At 42.1% G+C, this 13,719-nt stretch overlaps 1 long non-coding RNA gene across 1 annotated transcript; it reads left to right on the forward strand.

Annotated features, from left to right (window-relative positions):
• Positions 1-8,240: 8,240 nt before the first annotated feature.
• LOC122929517 lies at positions 8,241-12,829 on the forward strand. The gene is made up of 4 exons (XR_006387978.1): positions 8,241-8,299; positions 8,863-8,933; positions 11,152-11,196; positions 12,770-12,829. It is a non-coding gene; the product is annotated as an uncharacterized LOC122929517 (long non-coding RNA).
• Positions 12,830-13,719: the final 890 nt, after the last annotated feature.

The following is a 13,719-nucleotide window of genomic DNA, read 5'->3' on the forward strand; positions in this document are numbered from 1 at the left end:
TTCGGCCCTCAGAGTAGAGTCTTCATCAAGACCTGTTCTTACAGGTGGCGAATCGCTTGGGATTTCCGGAAATTGATGTGATAGCAACAGGCGGAACAGAAAGACATCCAGGTTCTGTTCCCTGTTCAGGGAGGATCGTGCGTCTCATCTGGACGGTCTGTCACTATTATGGAACCAGTTGACGGTTTATGTCTTTCCACCTCTCCCCTTGATAATGAGAGTTCTGTTGAAGGTAATAGAGGATCAGGCTTCAATCATTGCAATTCTACCGGTCCTGGTTTCCACTAGCTCTCAGCCTGTCAAGAGGGGTCTTCTGGGAAATTCCAGTCCGTCCAGATATGTTGGAACAAGAGGGTTTGTTTCACCCGAACCCCGAAATGTTCTGTCTAACAGCCTGGAGGCTGACAGGTGTTTGCTGAAAGAGCTAGACCTCTCAGATGATGTAATCCAGATTCTCTCGGCCTATAGGAGACCGTTCACTCTTAAAGTCTATAATAGGGTGACCAGATGCTTCCCCTTTTGGTCCGAGTCAGTCGGATGTACTTCTACGGATGTTCCTGATTTGCTCAAGTTTCTTCAGGAGGGGTTTAAGAAGGGCCTCAGCTTCAACACTTTGAAGGTTCATTTCTCAGCTCTCAATGCTTTATTTAATGAAAAGTTTTCTAATCAGCCTCTAGTAAGAAGATTTTTCAGAGCAATTAAAAATCTCAGACCTCCAGACATCCTACCTTTTTGGAATTTCCCTACTGTATTGTAAGGGCTAGTCTTGTCAACCTTTGAGCCGCTTGATAAAGTAGATTTAAAGTTTCTGTCTTGGAAAGCTTTGTTTCTGGTGGCCATCACATGCACAAAAAGGGTCGGTGAGATCCAGGCCCTCTGGTATATTTTAGATCTTCTGAGGACTGCATCATTTTAACCCCTTAAGGACACAGGGCGTACCGGTACGCCCTATTTCCCGAGTCCTTAAGGACCAAGGGCGTACCGGTACGTCCTGACTTAAAATCGGCATTCCGGCGCCGCGGGGGTTAATCGGAACGGGATTTCGGCTGAAATCATTCAGCCGGCATCCCGTAACAACGCAGGGGGGGGTCATTTGACCCCCCCGTATCGGCGATCGCAGAAAACCGCAGGTCAATTCAGACCTGCGGTTTTCTGCGTTTCCGGTCCATTCGGGTGTCCGGTGACCCGATGAACCGGAAAAAGACTGCGATCGGTGGCGTAATTATACACCACCAATCGCAGTCCGAGGATTTGAGGAGGCGGTGCTGGCCCTGGTGCTGAACACTGCTGTCCAGGGTGCTGATTGGTGCAGGGGAGAGAGGCGCGAGATTCAAACTTCCTGCGCTCCTCTCTCCCCTCCTCTTCCTGTTCTGCACGAGCACCCGGCAGCATCGTCCAGCACCAGCTCCTGTGTCCCCCTAATCGCCATCCATCACCCTCCTGCACCCATCGCCACCCAGGTAGGTTAGGGTCAGTGAGGGAGAGGCATCGTTAGGCAGGGAAAGAAGGGAAAAGTTAGTTAGGAAAAAAAAAAAAAAAAAAAAAACTTTTAACTTTTACACAAAACTTTTTTTGATCCATCTATCAGACCCCAGACCCCCCCCTGCCACTTGCCCCCCCCTACCAGCCCCCCACCACCACCAGCCCCCCCACCCCCTCCACCCATCCCCCCACCACTCCCCCCACCACTCCCCCAACCCCCCCCCCCCCCCACCACCACCACTAGCCCCCTCACCACCACTTTTTTTTCTGCGTTCGCTGACTGGTCGGCACTTTTTAGCGTCCGTCCACTGTTAGCGCATCGCCTGCCCCACCGCTGATCAGCGTTGTACCGCTAATCAGCAACTTTTTTTTTTTCCTAACACTTGCCCTTTTTTCCTTTTTTTAGTACGCGAACACCCGTTGCCCCCACACACACGCACATATAATAAAGTTTTACACACACGCACACCTACACGCACACACACCCATGGCCCGCCGGGTGTTCTCGGCCGAGGAGGCATATGCCCAGATTGCCTCCGACTCCGAGAGCCCCAGTGAGGATGAGGATGACCCCACATTCCTCTTATCATCAGCATCCTCCTCATCATCATCGGATGACGATGAGCCACCAAGGCGGCGGAGACGCCGCCAGGCGGAGCCAGGGGCCGCACATGCTAGGGATCCTGTGGCCCACCCTAGTACGAGCCGCCCTGGGGTTCGTACTGGTTTCCCGGCCCACCAAATAAGTTCACCGGAGACCCCTGCCGATGAACTTAGCTGGTGTCCCCCAGTGGACTTTGAGCCTGAGATTCCGGATTTCGCTGGCAATCCTGGAATCCAGATTCCCACAGTGGGGTTTACTGAAATTGACTATTTTAGTTTTTTTTTCAGTAACCCACTGGTGAATTTGATGGTGGAGCAGACGAATCTGTACGCCCAACAGTTCGTCGCTCAAAACCCAGGCTCAGTTTTGGCTAGACCCGGTGGCTGGACGCCGGTCAGTGCAGCCGAAATGAGGACATTTTGGGGCCTCGTGCTGCATATGGGTCTAGTCCAAAAACCCAGTGTCAGGCAATACTGGAGTGGGGACGTCCTGTACCAGACCCCACTGTACAGTATGGTCATGACACGCTCCCGGTTTGAGGCCATCCGGAAATGTCTGCATTATTCCGATAATGCAGCATGTCCACCCCGAGGTGATCCTGCCTATGACCGGCTGTATAAGATACGGCCTGTCATCGATCACTTTGGGGCCACATTTCAGCAGGCCTACGTACCTGGAAGGGAGGTCGCGGTTGATGAGTCGCTCATTGCGTTCAAGGGGAGACTCAATTTCCGCCAATATATTCCCACAAAGCGAGCGAGGTATGGCGTGAAGCTATACAAAATTTGTGAGAGTACCTCAGGGTACACTTACAAATTTCGTGTGTACGAGGGGCGAGATTCCCGTATTCAACCCCCAGAATGTCCCCCCACTCTGGGTGTTAGCGGGAAACTCGTGTGGGACCTTATGTACCCACTGCTGGATAATGGTTACCACTTGTACGTGGATAACTTTTATACCAGCATTCCCTTGTTCAGGTCCCTTGCCGCCAGATCTACGTTCGCTTGTGGGACCGTGCGGAAAAATCAGCGCGGCCTCCCTGCCTACCCCCTCCAGGTACCTATCCCCAGGGGTGAGACCCGTGCACTTACCAGTGGAAACCTGTTGCTGGTCAGGTATAAGGACAAGAGGGATGTCCTTATGCTGTCCACAATCCACGGTAACGGCACCACCCCAGTCCCTGTGCGAGGTACCGCGGCAACGGTCCTCAAGCCCGATTGTATCGTCGACTACAATCGGTATATGGGAGGAGTTGATCTCTCGGATCAAGTCCTCACGCCATATAACGCCATGCGCAAAACCCGGGCATGGTACAAAAAAGTTGCGGTCTACTTGGTGCAGGTTGCCATGTACAACTCTTTTGTACTATCCCGAAGCGCTGGCAGCACAGGGACATTCCTCCAATTCTATGAGGCAGTCCTCAAGGACCTGATCTTTTCGGACCGGGAAAGAGCAGGCCGGAGTACCTCGGGAACTGGAGGCGCCCGGATCGTCCCTGGCCAACACTTTCCAGGTGTGGTCCCCCATACTGGAAAGAAGGGACGAACCCAAAAAAAGTGCAGAGTGTGTCGCAGGAGGGGGATACGGAAGGACACCACCACTCAGTGCGACACGTGCCCCGATCATCCGGGCCTCTGCGTTATCGATTGCTTCAGGGAGTATCACACTTCCATGGAGTACTAAATTTTTATAATCCCCAACAGTTCACTAGAGAACATAAAACACTATGGCTCTCAGACTTTGGAGACACGAAAACTATTTTTCTTTCCCCCAAAAATATTAGTTTTAGTGCAGGCATCCTCAAACTGCGGCCCTCCAGATGTTGTAAAACTATAACTCCCAGCATGCCCAGACAACCTACAGCCATCAGCAGGGCATGGTGGGAATTGTAGTTTTACAACATCTGGAGGGCCGCAGTTTTAGGATGCCTGCTTAGTGTCTCCAAAGTCTGAGAGCCATACATATTGGGCATCGTCGCGTGCGTAAAAGTCGTCGCTATAAAAATAACTTTTGACCAAACGCCTCGGATGAACGGTGTTAAAAATATAAAATAAAAACGGTGCCAAAACACCTATTTTTGGGCAAAATTTCAATTTAAATCCATTTTGCCGGTAATAAAGCAAGGGTTAACAGCCAAACAAAACTAAATATTTATTGCCCCGATTCTGTCGTTTGCAGAAACACCCCATATGTGGTCGTAAATGGCTATATAGCCGCACGGCAGGGCATAGAACGAAGGGAACGCCATACGGTTTCTGGAAGGCAGATTTTGATGGACAGTTTTTTTTTTTACACCATGTCCCATTAGAAGCCCCCCCTGATGTAGCCCAGACTAGAAACTCCAAAAAAGTGACCCCATCTAAGAAACTACACCCCTCAAGGTATTCAAAAGTTACTTTACAAACTATGTTAACCCTTTAGGTGTTCCACAAAACTAAATAGCGAATGTAGAAACAATTTTAGATTTTAATTTTTTTGTTACATTGCCTCAAAAAAGAGTAATATAGAGCAACCAAATATCAAATTTACCCCAAAAATAGTCCCAAAACAACAACCACCTTATCCCGTAGTTTCCTAGATGGGGTCACTTTTATGGAGTTTCTACTCTAGGGGTGCATCAGGGGGCTTGAAAGGGTACATGGTGTAAATAAACCAGTCCAGCAAAATCTGCCTTCCAAAAACCATATGGCGTTCCCCTTCTTCTATGTCCTGCCGTTTAGCCAAATAGTAGTTTACCACCACATATGGGGTGTTTCTGCAAACTACAGAATCAGGGCAACCCATTTTGAGTGTTGTTTGGCAGTTAACCCTTGTTTTACTCCTAGAAAAAATTGATTATATTGGAAAATTTTCCAAAAAATTGAAATTTCATAATTGTTTCTCCATCTGCCATTAACTCTTGTGGAACACCTAAAGGGTTAACAAAGTTTGTAAACCCAGTTTTGAATACCTTGAGGGGTGTACTTTCTTAGATGGAGTCACTTTTTTGAAATTTCTATTCTAGGGGTGCAACAGGGGGCTTCAAATGGGACATGGTATAAACAAAACCAGTCCTGCAAAATCTGCCTTCCAAAACCCATATGGTGTTCCCCTCCTTCTATGTGCTACCGTTCGGCCAAACAGTAGTTTACGACCACATATGGGGTGTTTTTGCAAACTACAGAATCAGGGCAACCCATTTTGAGTGTTGTTTGGCAGTTAACCCTTGTTTTACTCCTAGAAAAAATTGATTATATTGGAAAATTTTCCAAAAAATTGAAATTTCATAATTGTTTCTCCATCTGCCATTAACTCTTGTGGAACACCTAAAGGGTTAACAAAGTTTGTAAACCCAGTTTTGAATACCTTGAGGGGTGTAATTTCTTAGATGGAGTCACTTTTTTGAAATTTCTATTCTAGGGGTGCAACAGGGGGCTTCAAATGGGACATGGTATAAACAAAACCAGTCCTGCAAAATCTGCCTTCCAAAACCCATATGGTGTTCCCCTCCTTCTATGTGCTACCGTTCGGCCAAACAGTAGTTTACGACCACATATGGGGTGTTTTTGCAAACTACAGAATCAGGGCAACCCATTTTGAGTGTTGTTTGGCAGTTAACCCTTGTTTTACTCCTAGAAAAAATTGATTATATTGGAAAATTTTCCAAAAAATTGAAATTTCATAATTGTTTCTCCATCTGCCATTAACTCTTGTGGAACACCTAAAGGGTTAACAAAGTTTGTAAACCCAGTTTTGAATACCTTGAGGGGTGTACTTTCTTAGATGGAGTCACTTTTTTGAAATTTCTATTCTAGGGGTGCAACAGGGGGCTTCAAATGGGACATGGTATAAACAAAACCAGTCCTGCAAAATCTGCCTTCCAAAACCCATATGGTGTTCCCCTCCTTCTATGTGCTACCGTTCGGCCAAACAGTAGTTTACGACCACATATGGGGTGTTTTTGCAAACTACAGAATCAGGGCAACCCATTTTGAGTGTTGTTTGGCAGTTAACCCTTGTTTTACTCCTAGAAAAAATTGATTATATTGGAAAATTTTCCAAAAAATTGAAATTTCATAATTGTTTCTCCATCTGCCATTAACTCTTGTGGAACACCTAAAGGGTTAACAAAGTTTGTAAACCCAGTTTTGAATACCTTGAGGGGTGTACTTTCTTAGATGGAGTCACTTTTTTGAAATTTCTATTCTAGGGGTGCAACAGGGGGCTTCAAATGGGACATGGTATAAACAAAACCAGTCCTGCAAAATCTGCCTTCCAAAACCCATATGGTGTTCCCCTCCTTCTATGTGCTACCGTTCGGCCAAACAGTAGTTTACGACCACATATGGGGTGTTTTTGCAAACTACAGAATCAGGGCAACCCATTTTGAGTGTTGTTTGGCAGTTAACCCTTATTTTACTCCTGGAAAAAATTTATTATATTGGAAAATTTTCCAAAAAATAGAAATTTCAAAATTGTTTCTCCATCTGCCATTAACTCTTGTGGAACACCTAAAGGGTTAATAAAGTTTGAAAAAACAGTTTTGAATACCTTGAGGGGTGTAGTTTCTAGAATGGGGTCATTTTTGGGAGGTTTCTATTATCTAAGCCTCACAATATGACTTCAAACCTGAACTGGTCCATAAAAAGTGGGATTTTGAAGATTTCTCAAAAATTTCAAAATTTGCTTCTAAACTTCTAAGCCTTGTAACATCCCCAAAAAATAAAATATCATTCCCAAAATGCTACAAACATGAAGTAGACATATGGGGAATGTAAAGTCATCACAATTTTTGGGGGTATTACTATGTATTACAGAAGTAGAGAAACTGAAACTTTGAAATTTGCTAATTTTTCAAAATTTTTGGTAAAAAATGTATTTTTTTATGCAAAAAAAATAACTTTTTTGACCCAATTTTAGCAGTGTCATGAAGTACAATATGTGACGAAAAAACAATCTCAGAACGGCCTGGGTAAGTCAAAGCGTTTGAAAGTTATGAGCACTTAAAGTGACACTGGTCAGATTTGCAAAAAATGGCCCGGTCCTTAAGGTGAAAATGAGCCCGGTCCTTAAGGGGTTAAGGTGCTAAGCATCTCTGGGAACTCCTTCAAGACTGTTGGAAGACCATTTCAGGTGACTACCTCTTGAAGCTCATCAAGAGAATGCCAAGAGTGTGCAAAGCAGTAATCAAAGCAAAAGGTGGCTACTTTGAAGAACCTAGAATATGACATATTTTCAGTTGTTTCACACTTTTTTGTTATGTATATAATTCCACGTGTTAATTCATAGTTTTGATGCCTTCAGTGTGAATCTACAATTTTCATAGTCATGAAAATAAAGAAAACTCTTTGAATGAGAAGGTGTGTCCAAACTTTTGGTCTGTACTGTGTATATATATATATATATATACACACACACACATATATGTATATATACAGGGATGTAACGATAGCGGTCGCAGGGAGTGCGACTGCGACCGGGCCCGGCGGGGGGAGGGGGCCCGCTGTACTAACATGCAATGAAGCGTTGTGACTGGGCCCGGCCTGAAGTACAGTGACAAGGCCGGGCCCTGTCTGGGCGCTCCATTACATGTTTAATATGAGGCAAGGTGGGGGAGGTTTGCGCAGAGGGGGGGAGGAGGAAGAGGGGGGATGCGCGCACTCACTCACATACACTCGGCCCTGTCTCCAGATCATCAGTGAAGCAGGAGCTCCAGCGCTCCCTCTGCTGGCCGCACATCGCGCTGCTGGCTGTGGGAGGAGCTCTGAAGGCCTGGGAAACTGCCTTCAGCACAGCCAGCAGCGCGATGTGATGATGTCATACGCTCCAATTCACAAAATAGAATAAATCATCACTCAAAATAGAATTTAAGCAAATATCTTTATTTATTTAGTTGGGTAATTAAAGGCCGCAATGCTTATTACTTAACCAATTAATTATAATCTGGTTAATCCAATTTATTCTCAAATATAAATAAGTAAATATTTAAACCAATAAACCATATAACACTCAGTCCACTCAGAGAGTGACTTAACCCCCGTCAATAAGCAAAGCGACAAAATAAATAGGGAAGGGAGGGAGGGAACTTGAAAAATACTTACGTGAATGAGCCAAAATCGTTATTTTCTGTTCTTTTATAGGTTCTCAAACTGGCAGTTAAAGTGATCTCCAATCAAATTTGAAGATATCAGCGCAAGCACCCACAGCATCTGGGTTAACCCATTCTTCACATAGGTAAGTAAATAATATAATCAACATATTAACTGTAATGTTAGGTGCCATGTCATCATGGCTCACCACACTGAATTTATCAGTATGGTTCGCTCCATGATGTCATACGCTCCAATTCACAAAATAGAATAAATCATCACTCAAAATAGAATTTAAGCAAATATCTTTATTTATTTAGTTGGGTAATTAAAGGCCGCAATGCTTATTACTTAACCAATTAATTATAATCTGGTTAATCCAATTTATTCTCAAATATAAATAAGTAAATATTTAAACCAATAAACCATATAACACTCAGTCCACTCAGAGAGTGACTTAACCCCACAACGCCACATAAAAACAAGTGGCCCAATAAACATTGCAAGCCTTTAATAAAAACCATTATCAATTATGTTCTGCAAATCTGAAATGAATATATCACATCCAATATCAGAAAGCTGATCATCCTTTTCTTGGTAAAGTCCTCTAACGAATCCTTCTAATTCAACATGTCTGTAATTGCCATGACCAATTTCCTTCAAATAAATCTCCATTTTTTTATTAATTCTTTTCCTAATTGTTTCCAGAAAGGATAACTCAGAATTGAACCAAGAAAATTTTGGGATGATGTCAGAAAATACGAGTACAACACCATCAAGTAAGTAGCATATTTTACATAACAATTCTTTTAATTCATAAATTAACAAATGCGTTTTGATTTTTCCCAAATCAAACGAGCCAATATGTAAAATAAACAGGTCAGGTTTCGACATTTTTGAATATATAAGGCTGACATTCTTGAAGATATCAGAAATTTTAAGGTCAGCAAAGGAAAACCAGTTTATGGAAAATTCTGCTGAATAACCTAAATTAACAGTAGAATGTCTAGAAGCAGATCTTCTCTCAGCCAATTGAATCAGTTCATCACCAAAAATCCATACAACTTTTGAAGGTCCTATATCAATAATGGGGGATTTGAGATTTTATTGTCTGCAGCAATCTCGCTTAATCTTAGAGCAGCAAAGAAAGCTATAGAAAATGCTGCAGAAAATAAATTGGTTTCATATTCCGAAGAACAAACTAATACTAAATTACATATGACCTTTTGTAACAATTCAATAGATAAAGGGCTGGTCTTAACATTGTGGACTGACTTTCTTTTGATACCTTTAATCATTTGTTTAATGATAAAATTATTCAGAATAGAGCTTTCGCCTTTTAATTTAAAGAAAAAAGAAATGCCCGATAATTTTTTAGAAATAGAATCGGCTTGTAAACCGTTGTTGTAAAGATATATAATAAATTTGATAAAATTCCCTAAATTAAAATCAATGTAAGAAATTTTTTGAGATATGCAGAAAAGCTTCCAATCCAACCATGCGGCAGAATATGCTGCCCATGTATTCTTGGCTAATGAACCAAAAATAAGTTCATTAGTTAATCCTCTGATATCTCCCAAAGATGAGTTGGACAAGGAATTCCCATTCGGGAAGCTCGAGGTGTCATTAAGAAGAATTCCTTGAAGCGCTGTCGGGACAAATAATCAGCAATATAATTAGTTTTCCCAGAAATAAATCTAGCTTTTATCCAAATGTTAAATTTTAGACATTGAAAAACTATCTTACGCAATAATGAAGAAACTAACGGAGACTTTGAAGTTAAACAGTTTATGGAAAAAACTACTCCCATATTGTCCGACCTTAGCAGAATTCTCTTATTCTGAAACACTGAGGACCAAATTGTTAGAGAAACTAGAACTGGAAATAATTCTAGAAAAACCAAATTTTTTGAGTACTTGTTATTAGTAATCCAATTTAAAGGCCAACGTTCGGCAGACCAAAAGTTGTCAAAATAAGCACCATATCCAATAGCACCAGACGCATCTGTATAAAGAGACAAGGTGTCTGAGCCAACAAACTCTTCCTGCCAAATGGTGTGACCGTTAAATTCACATAAAAATTGCAACCAAACTGAAATGTCATCCTTTAGTTGTTTGGTGATGCGAATATGGGATCGAGGTGAGGACTTACCTGATGTGGCAGCATACAATCTTTTAGAAAAGACCCTTCCCATGGGAATCACACGAGAAATAAAATTAAGAGAACCTAAAAGAGACTGAAGTTGTTTAAGCGTAATTTTTTCTTTTCCGGATATGCGAGTTAATTGTTGAACAGTATTCTGGATTTTTTCCATTGGTATGCTAAATTCCATTGTTACTGTATTTATATCTATGCCCAAAAACTTGAGATTCGTAGTAGGATAGACAGTTTTATCTACAGCTAATGGAATGCAGAAATATTTAGCTATACCAATGAATCTATTCAGAAGATTCATACAATCATCCGAATCTACACGACCTATAAATAAAAAGTCATCGAGATAATGTAGTAAAAATCCACTACCTGAGTGAATATCCATAACCCAGTGTAGAAAAGTTGAAAACGCCTCAAAATAAAAGCAAGATAGGGTGAATCCCATGGGAAGGGCCATATCATAAAAGAATTTATCGAGAAAATAAAAACCCAAAGAATTATAACCGATGGGGTTTATAGGTAGTAGTCTGAAAGCAGATTTAATGTCAGCTTTGGCAAGAAGAGAATTGCGGCCTGCTTTTTGTAAAAAAGACAAAGCTTGATCAAATGAGGAGTATTTCACACTGGCTTTATTTTTTTCCATCTCATCGTTTAAGGAACTGAATTTAGGATAAGATAAATTGTGAATAAGACGAAAAGAATTTGGTTCTTTTTTAGGAACTAAAGCTAAAGGAGATATACGAAAATTCAAGAAGGGGGGAGAATCAAAGGGACCAGCAATCCTACCTGCCAAAATTTCAGATTCAATTTTTTCTTTAACAATGTCAATATTTTGTTTTACAGATAACGCATTTTCAACTAGAATGCAACCTGGACCCACAAATTCAGGTATGAAAAACCCATTGGTAAAACTGTCAGTTAATAAATTAGCCATCTGAATGTTTGGGTAATGACCTAGCCACTGAATTATTATTGGCAAATTCAGCGGAGTCACCTTGTTTAAACGATTGAATTTCCTTGTTAGAAATTGGGAAGTGAATACCTTGTTTTTTAAAACATTTTGAGGCTGAATGAGAACCGGCACAGAAAGAACACTCGTGTCGGTATTTGCAATTATGTTGCCATCTGCAATGCGACTCGTTAAATGCGAAACAGATACCTTTTTTGACGTTAATGAAATTGGGTTGACGAAAAAGATTGTTTTTGTTAGGGAGCATTAAATTCAACCAAAGCCCGACATCTTTACTACCCCAATTTAGATTCGGATATACTGCAAGTTTCTGACGAAAGGATTCGTCATACAGACACCAACCCATTCCGCCAAAATTTCTATATGCCTCCAAAATAGTATCTACATGGTAAAATAAACCAGTACAAAGACTAGGAAATTTTTCACCCAAAACTGCTGAGTATATATTAAATGCTTGCAGCCAGTTAAAAAAGGATTTCTGGTGTAATTTTCTATTTTCTTCAGAATCTGATTTTTTGTCTTTCAATAATTCACTTTTTAAATTCTCACTAGATGAAGGAAGAAGAGAAAAAATTTCAACATATTCTTTTCTCAAAATTTTTTCTTTCACGCTCAAGGGTAAATGAAACCCTAATGGAGAAATTTGACACGCCAGAACTTCTTTAACAGATGTCTCTTTTATACCTGAGTTAAATTCAAGCTCAGGAATTACTGCCATTTCAGGGTTAATATTGGACATTTTAGGTACATTAGTGAACGGTTGAATGGTTGAATTAGCAGCAGTCAGACTATTAAGGGTATTAACTTGACTGACATCTGCTAATCCAGACCAAACATTTTTTGGTGATTCATCCTTTTTAGATAGGTAAAGTAAAAATTCATCAAACAACTGAATCTTCAATTTAGAAGAATCAATGTCAAGTGAATTAATCTCTTGATTAATAGTGCCCTGCGGTTTGCAGTCACTTAAAAAGTTATAATTCAGCTCACCAGAAGCAGATGATGTAGGAGGATGATCAACTGTTGAAGCAGGTGATGGCTCCTGAGTGACAGTTGAATGCTGTTGAAAATGACGCCGTTGAATTTTCCTGCTGGCTCGGCTTGAAGATAAGTTGGTTTTCTTGGTCTTAGAAGGAGGCGCATATTGTGAAGGGGAATATGCCCTCTTGTCTCTCCGCTGACGTTTTTTAATCGGCGAGCGGGTCTCAGGTTTTTCGCGCATGCGCAAAAAATTATCGCAGGGAGGATCGATCAGTTCGGCGCTCGCGCCAGGTACTGCGCAGCAGACGGGATTAGAAGATAAAAGAAGCTCTTCTTGCTGGTCCGGTCCTTGCTGTAAGCACTTCCTCAGCCATTCTTCTCCCCCTTGGCTTTCTGCTCTGAAAATAAGTTGTTTCAACAGATCTTCCATGACACAGATGAACGCAGGTCTGTCTCTTGAAAAATACTTATGTGAATGAGCCAAAATCGTTATTTTCTGTTCTTTTATAGGTTCTCAAACTGGCAGTTAAAGTGATCTCCAATCAAATTTGAAGATATCAGCGCAAGCACCCACAGCATCTGGGTTAACCCATTCTTCACATAGGTAAGTAAATAATATAATCAACATATTAACTGTAATGTTAGGTGCCATGTCATCATGGCTCACCACACTGAATTTATCAGTATGGTTCGCTCCAGTGTGGCAGCGCAACATCAGGGAAGAGGGTAAGTATGTGTTATTTTTTTCCCCTAACACTGCAGACTGGGGGCAAAGGGGAAGGAGGGGGGTTAATGGGCACAACTAGAGTGAGGGGGCACAAAAGTGGGCATCTCTACTGAGGGGGCACCTAATCTGCCATAACTACTGTGAGGGGGGCACATGTAAAGGCATAACTATGAGGGGTCACATATATCAAATACTGTGAGGGGGGCACATAATCTGGCATAACCACTGTGAGGGGCACATATGTGGGCATATCTAATGTGAGGGGCACATAATCTGGCATAACCACTGTAGGGGGGTACATATCTGGCATAACTACTGTGAGGGGGGCACATATAAAGGCATAACTATGAGAGGGCACATATGAAGGCATAACTACTGTGAGGGGGCACATAATTTGGCATAACCACCGTGAGGGGCACATATGTGGGCATATTTAATGTGAGGGGCACATAATCTGGCATAACCACTGTTAGGGGGCACATATTTGGCATAACTACTGTGAGGGGTACATATCTGGGCGTAACTACTGTGACAGGAACAAAGGTGGGCATAACTGCTGTGAGGGGCCACAAGAAGGACATAACTTTTGTGAAGGGACCACAAGGTGGGCTTAATTACTGTTAAAGGCCTTAAGGTGGGCATTAGTACTATGTGGTTGCACTTAGGGGAAATGTCCTAAATTACCCTGCTATACATTGGCATAGTTCAGTCTACCAGGCCAGCACAGCGCCCC

The sequence above is a fragment of the Bufo gargarizans genome, chromosome 2 (assembly GCF_014858855.1).
Source record: "Bufo gargarizans isolate SCDJY-AF-19 chromosome 2, ASM1485885v1, whole genome shotgun sequence".
Lineage (NCBI taxonomy): Eukaryota > Metazoa > Chordata > Amphibia > Anura > Bufonidae > Bufo > Bufo gargarizans.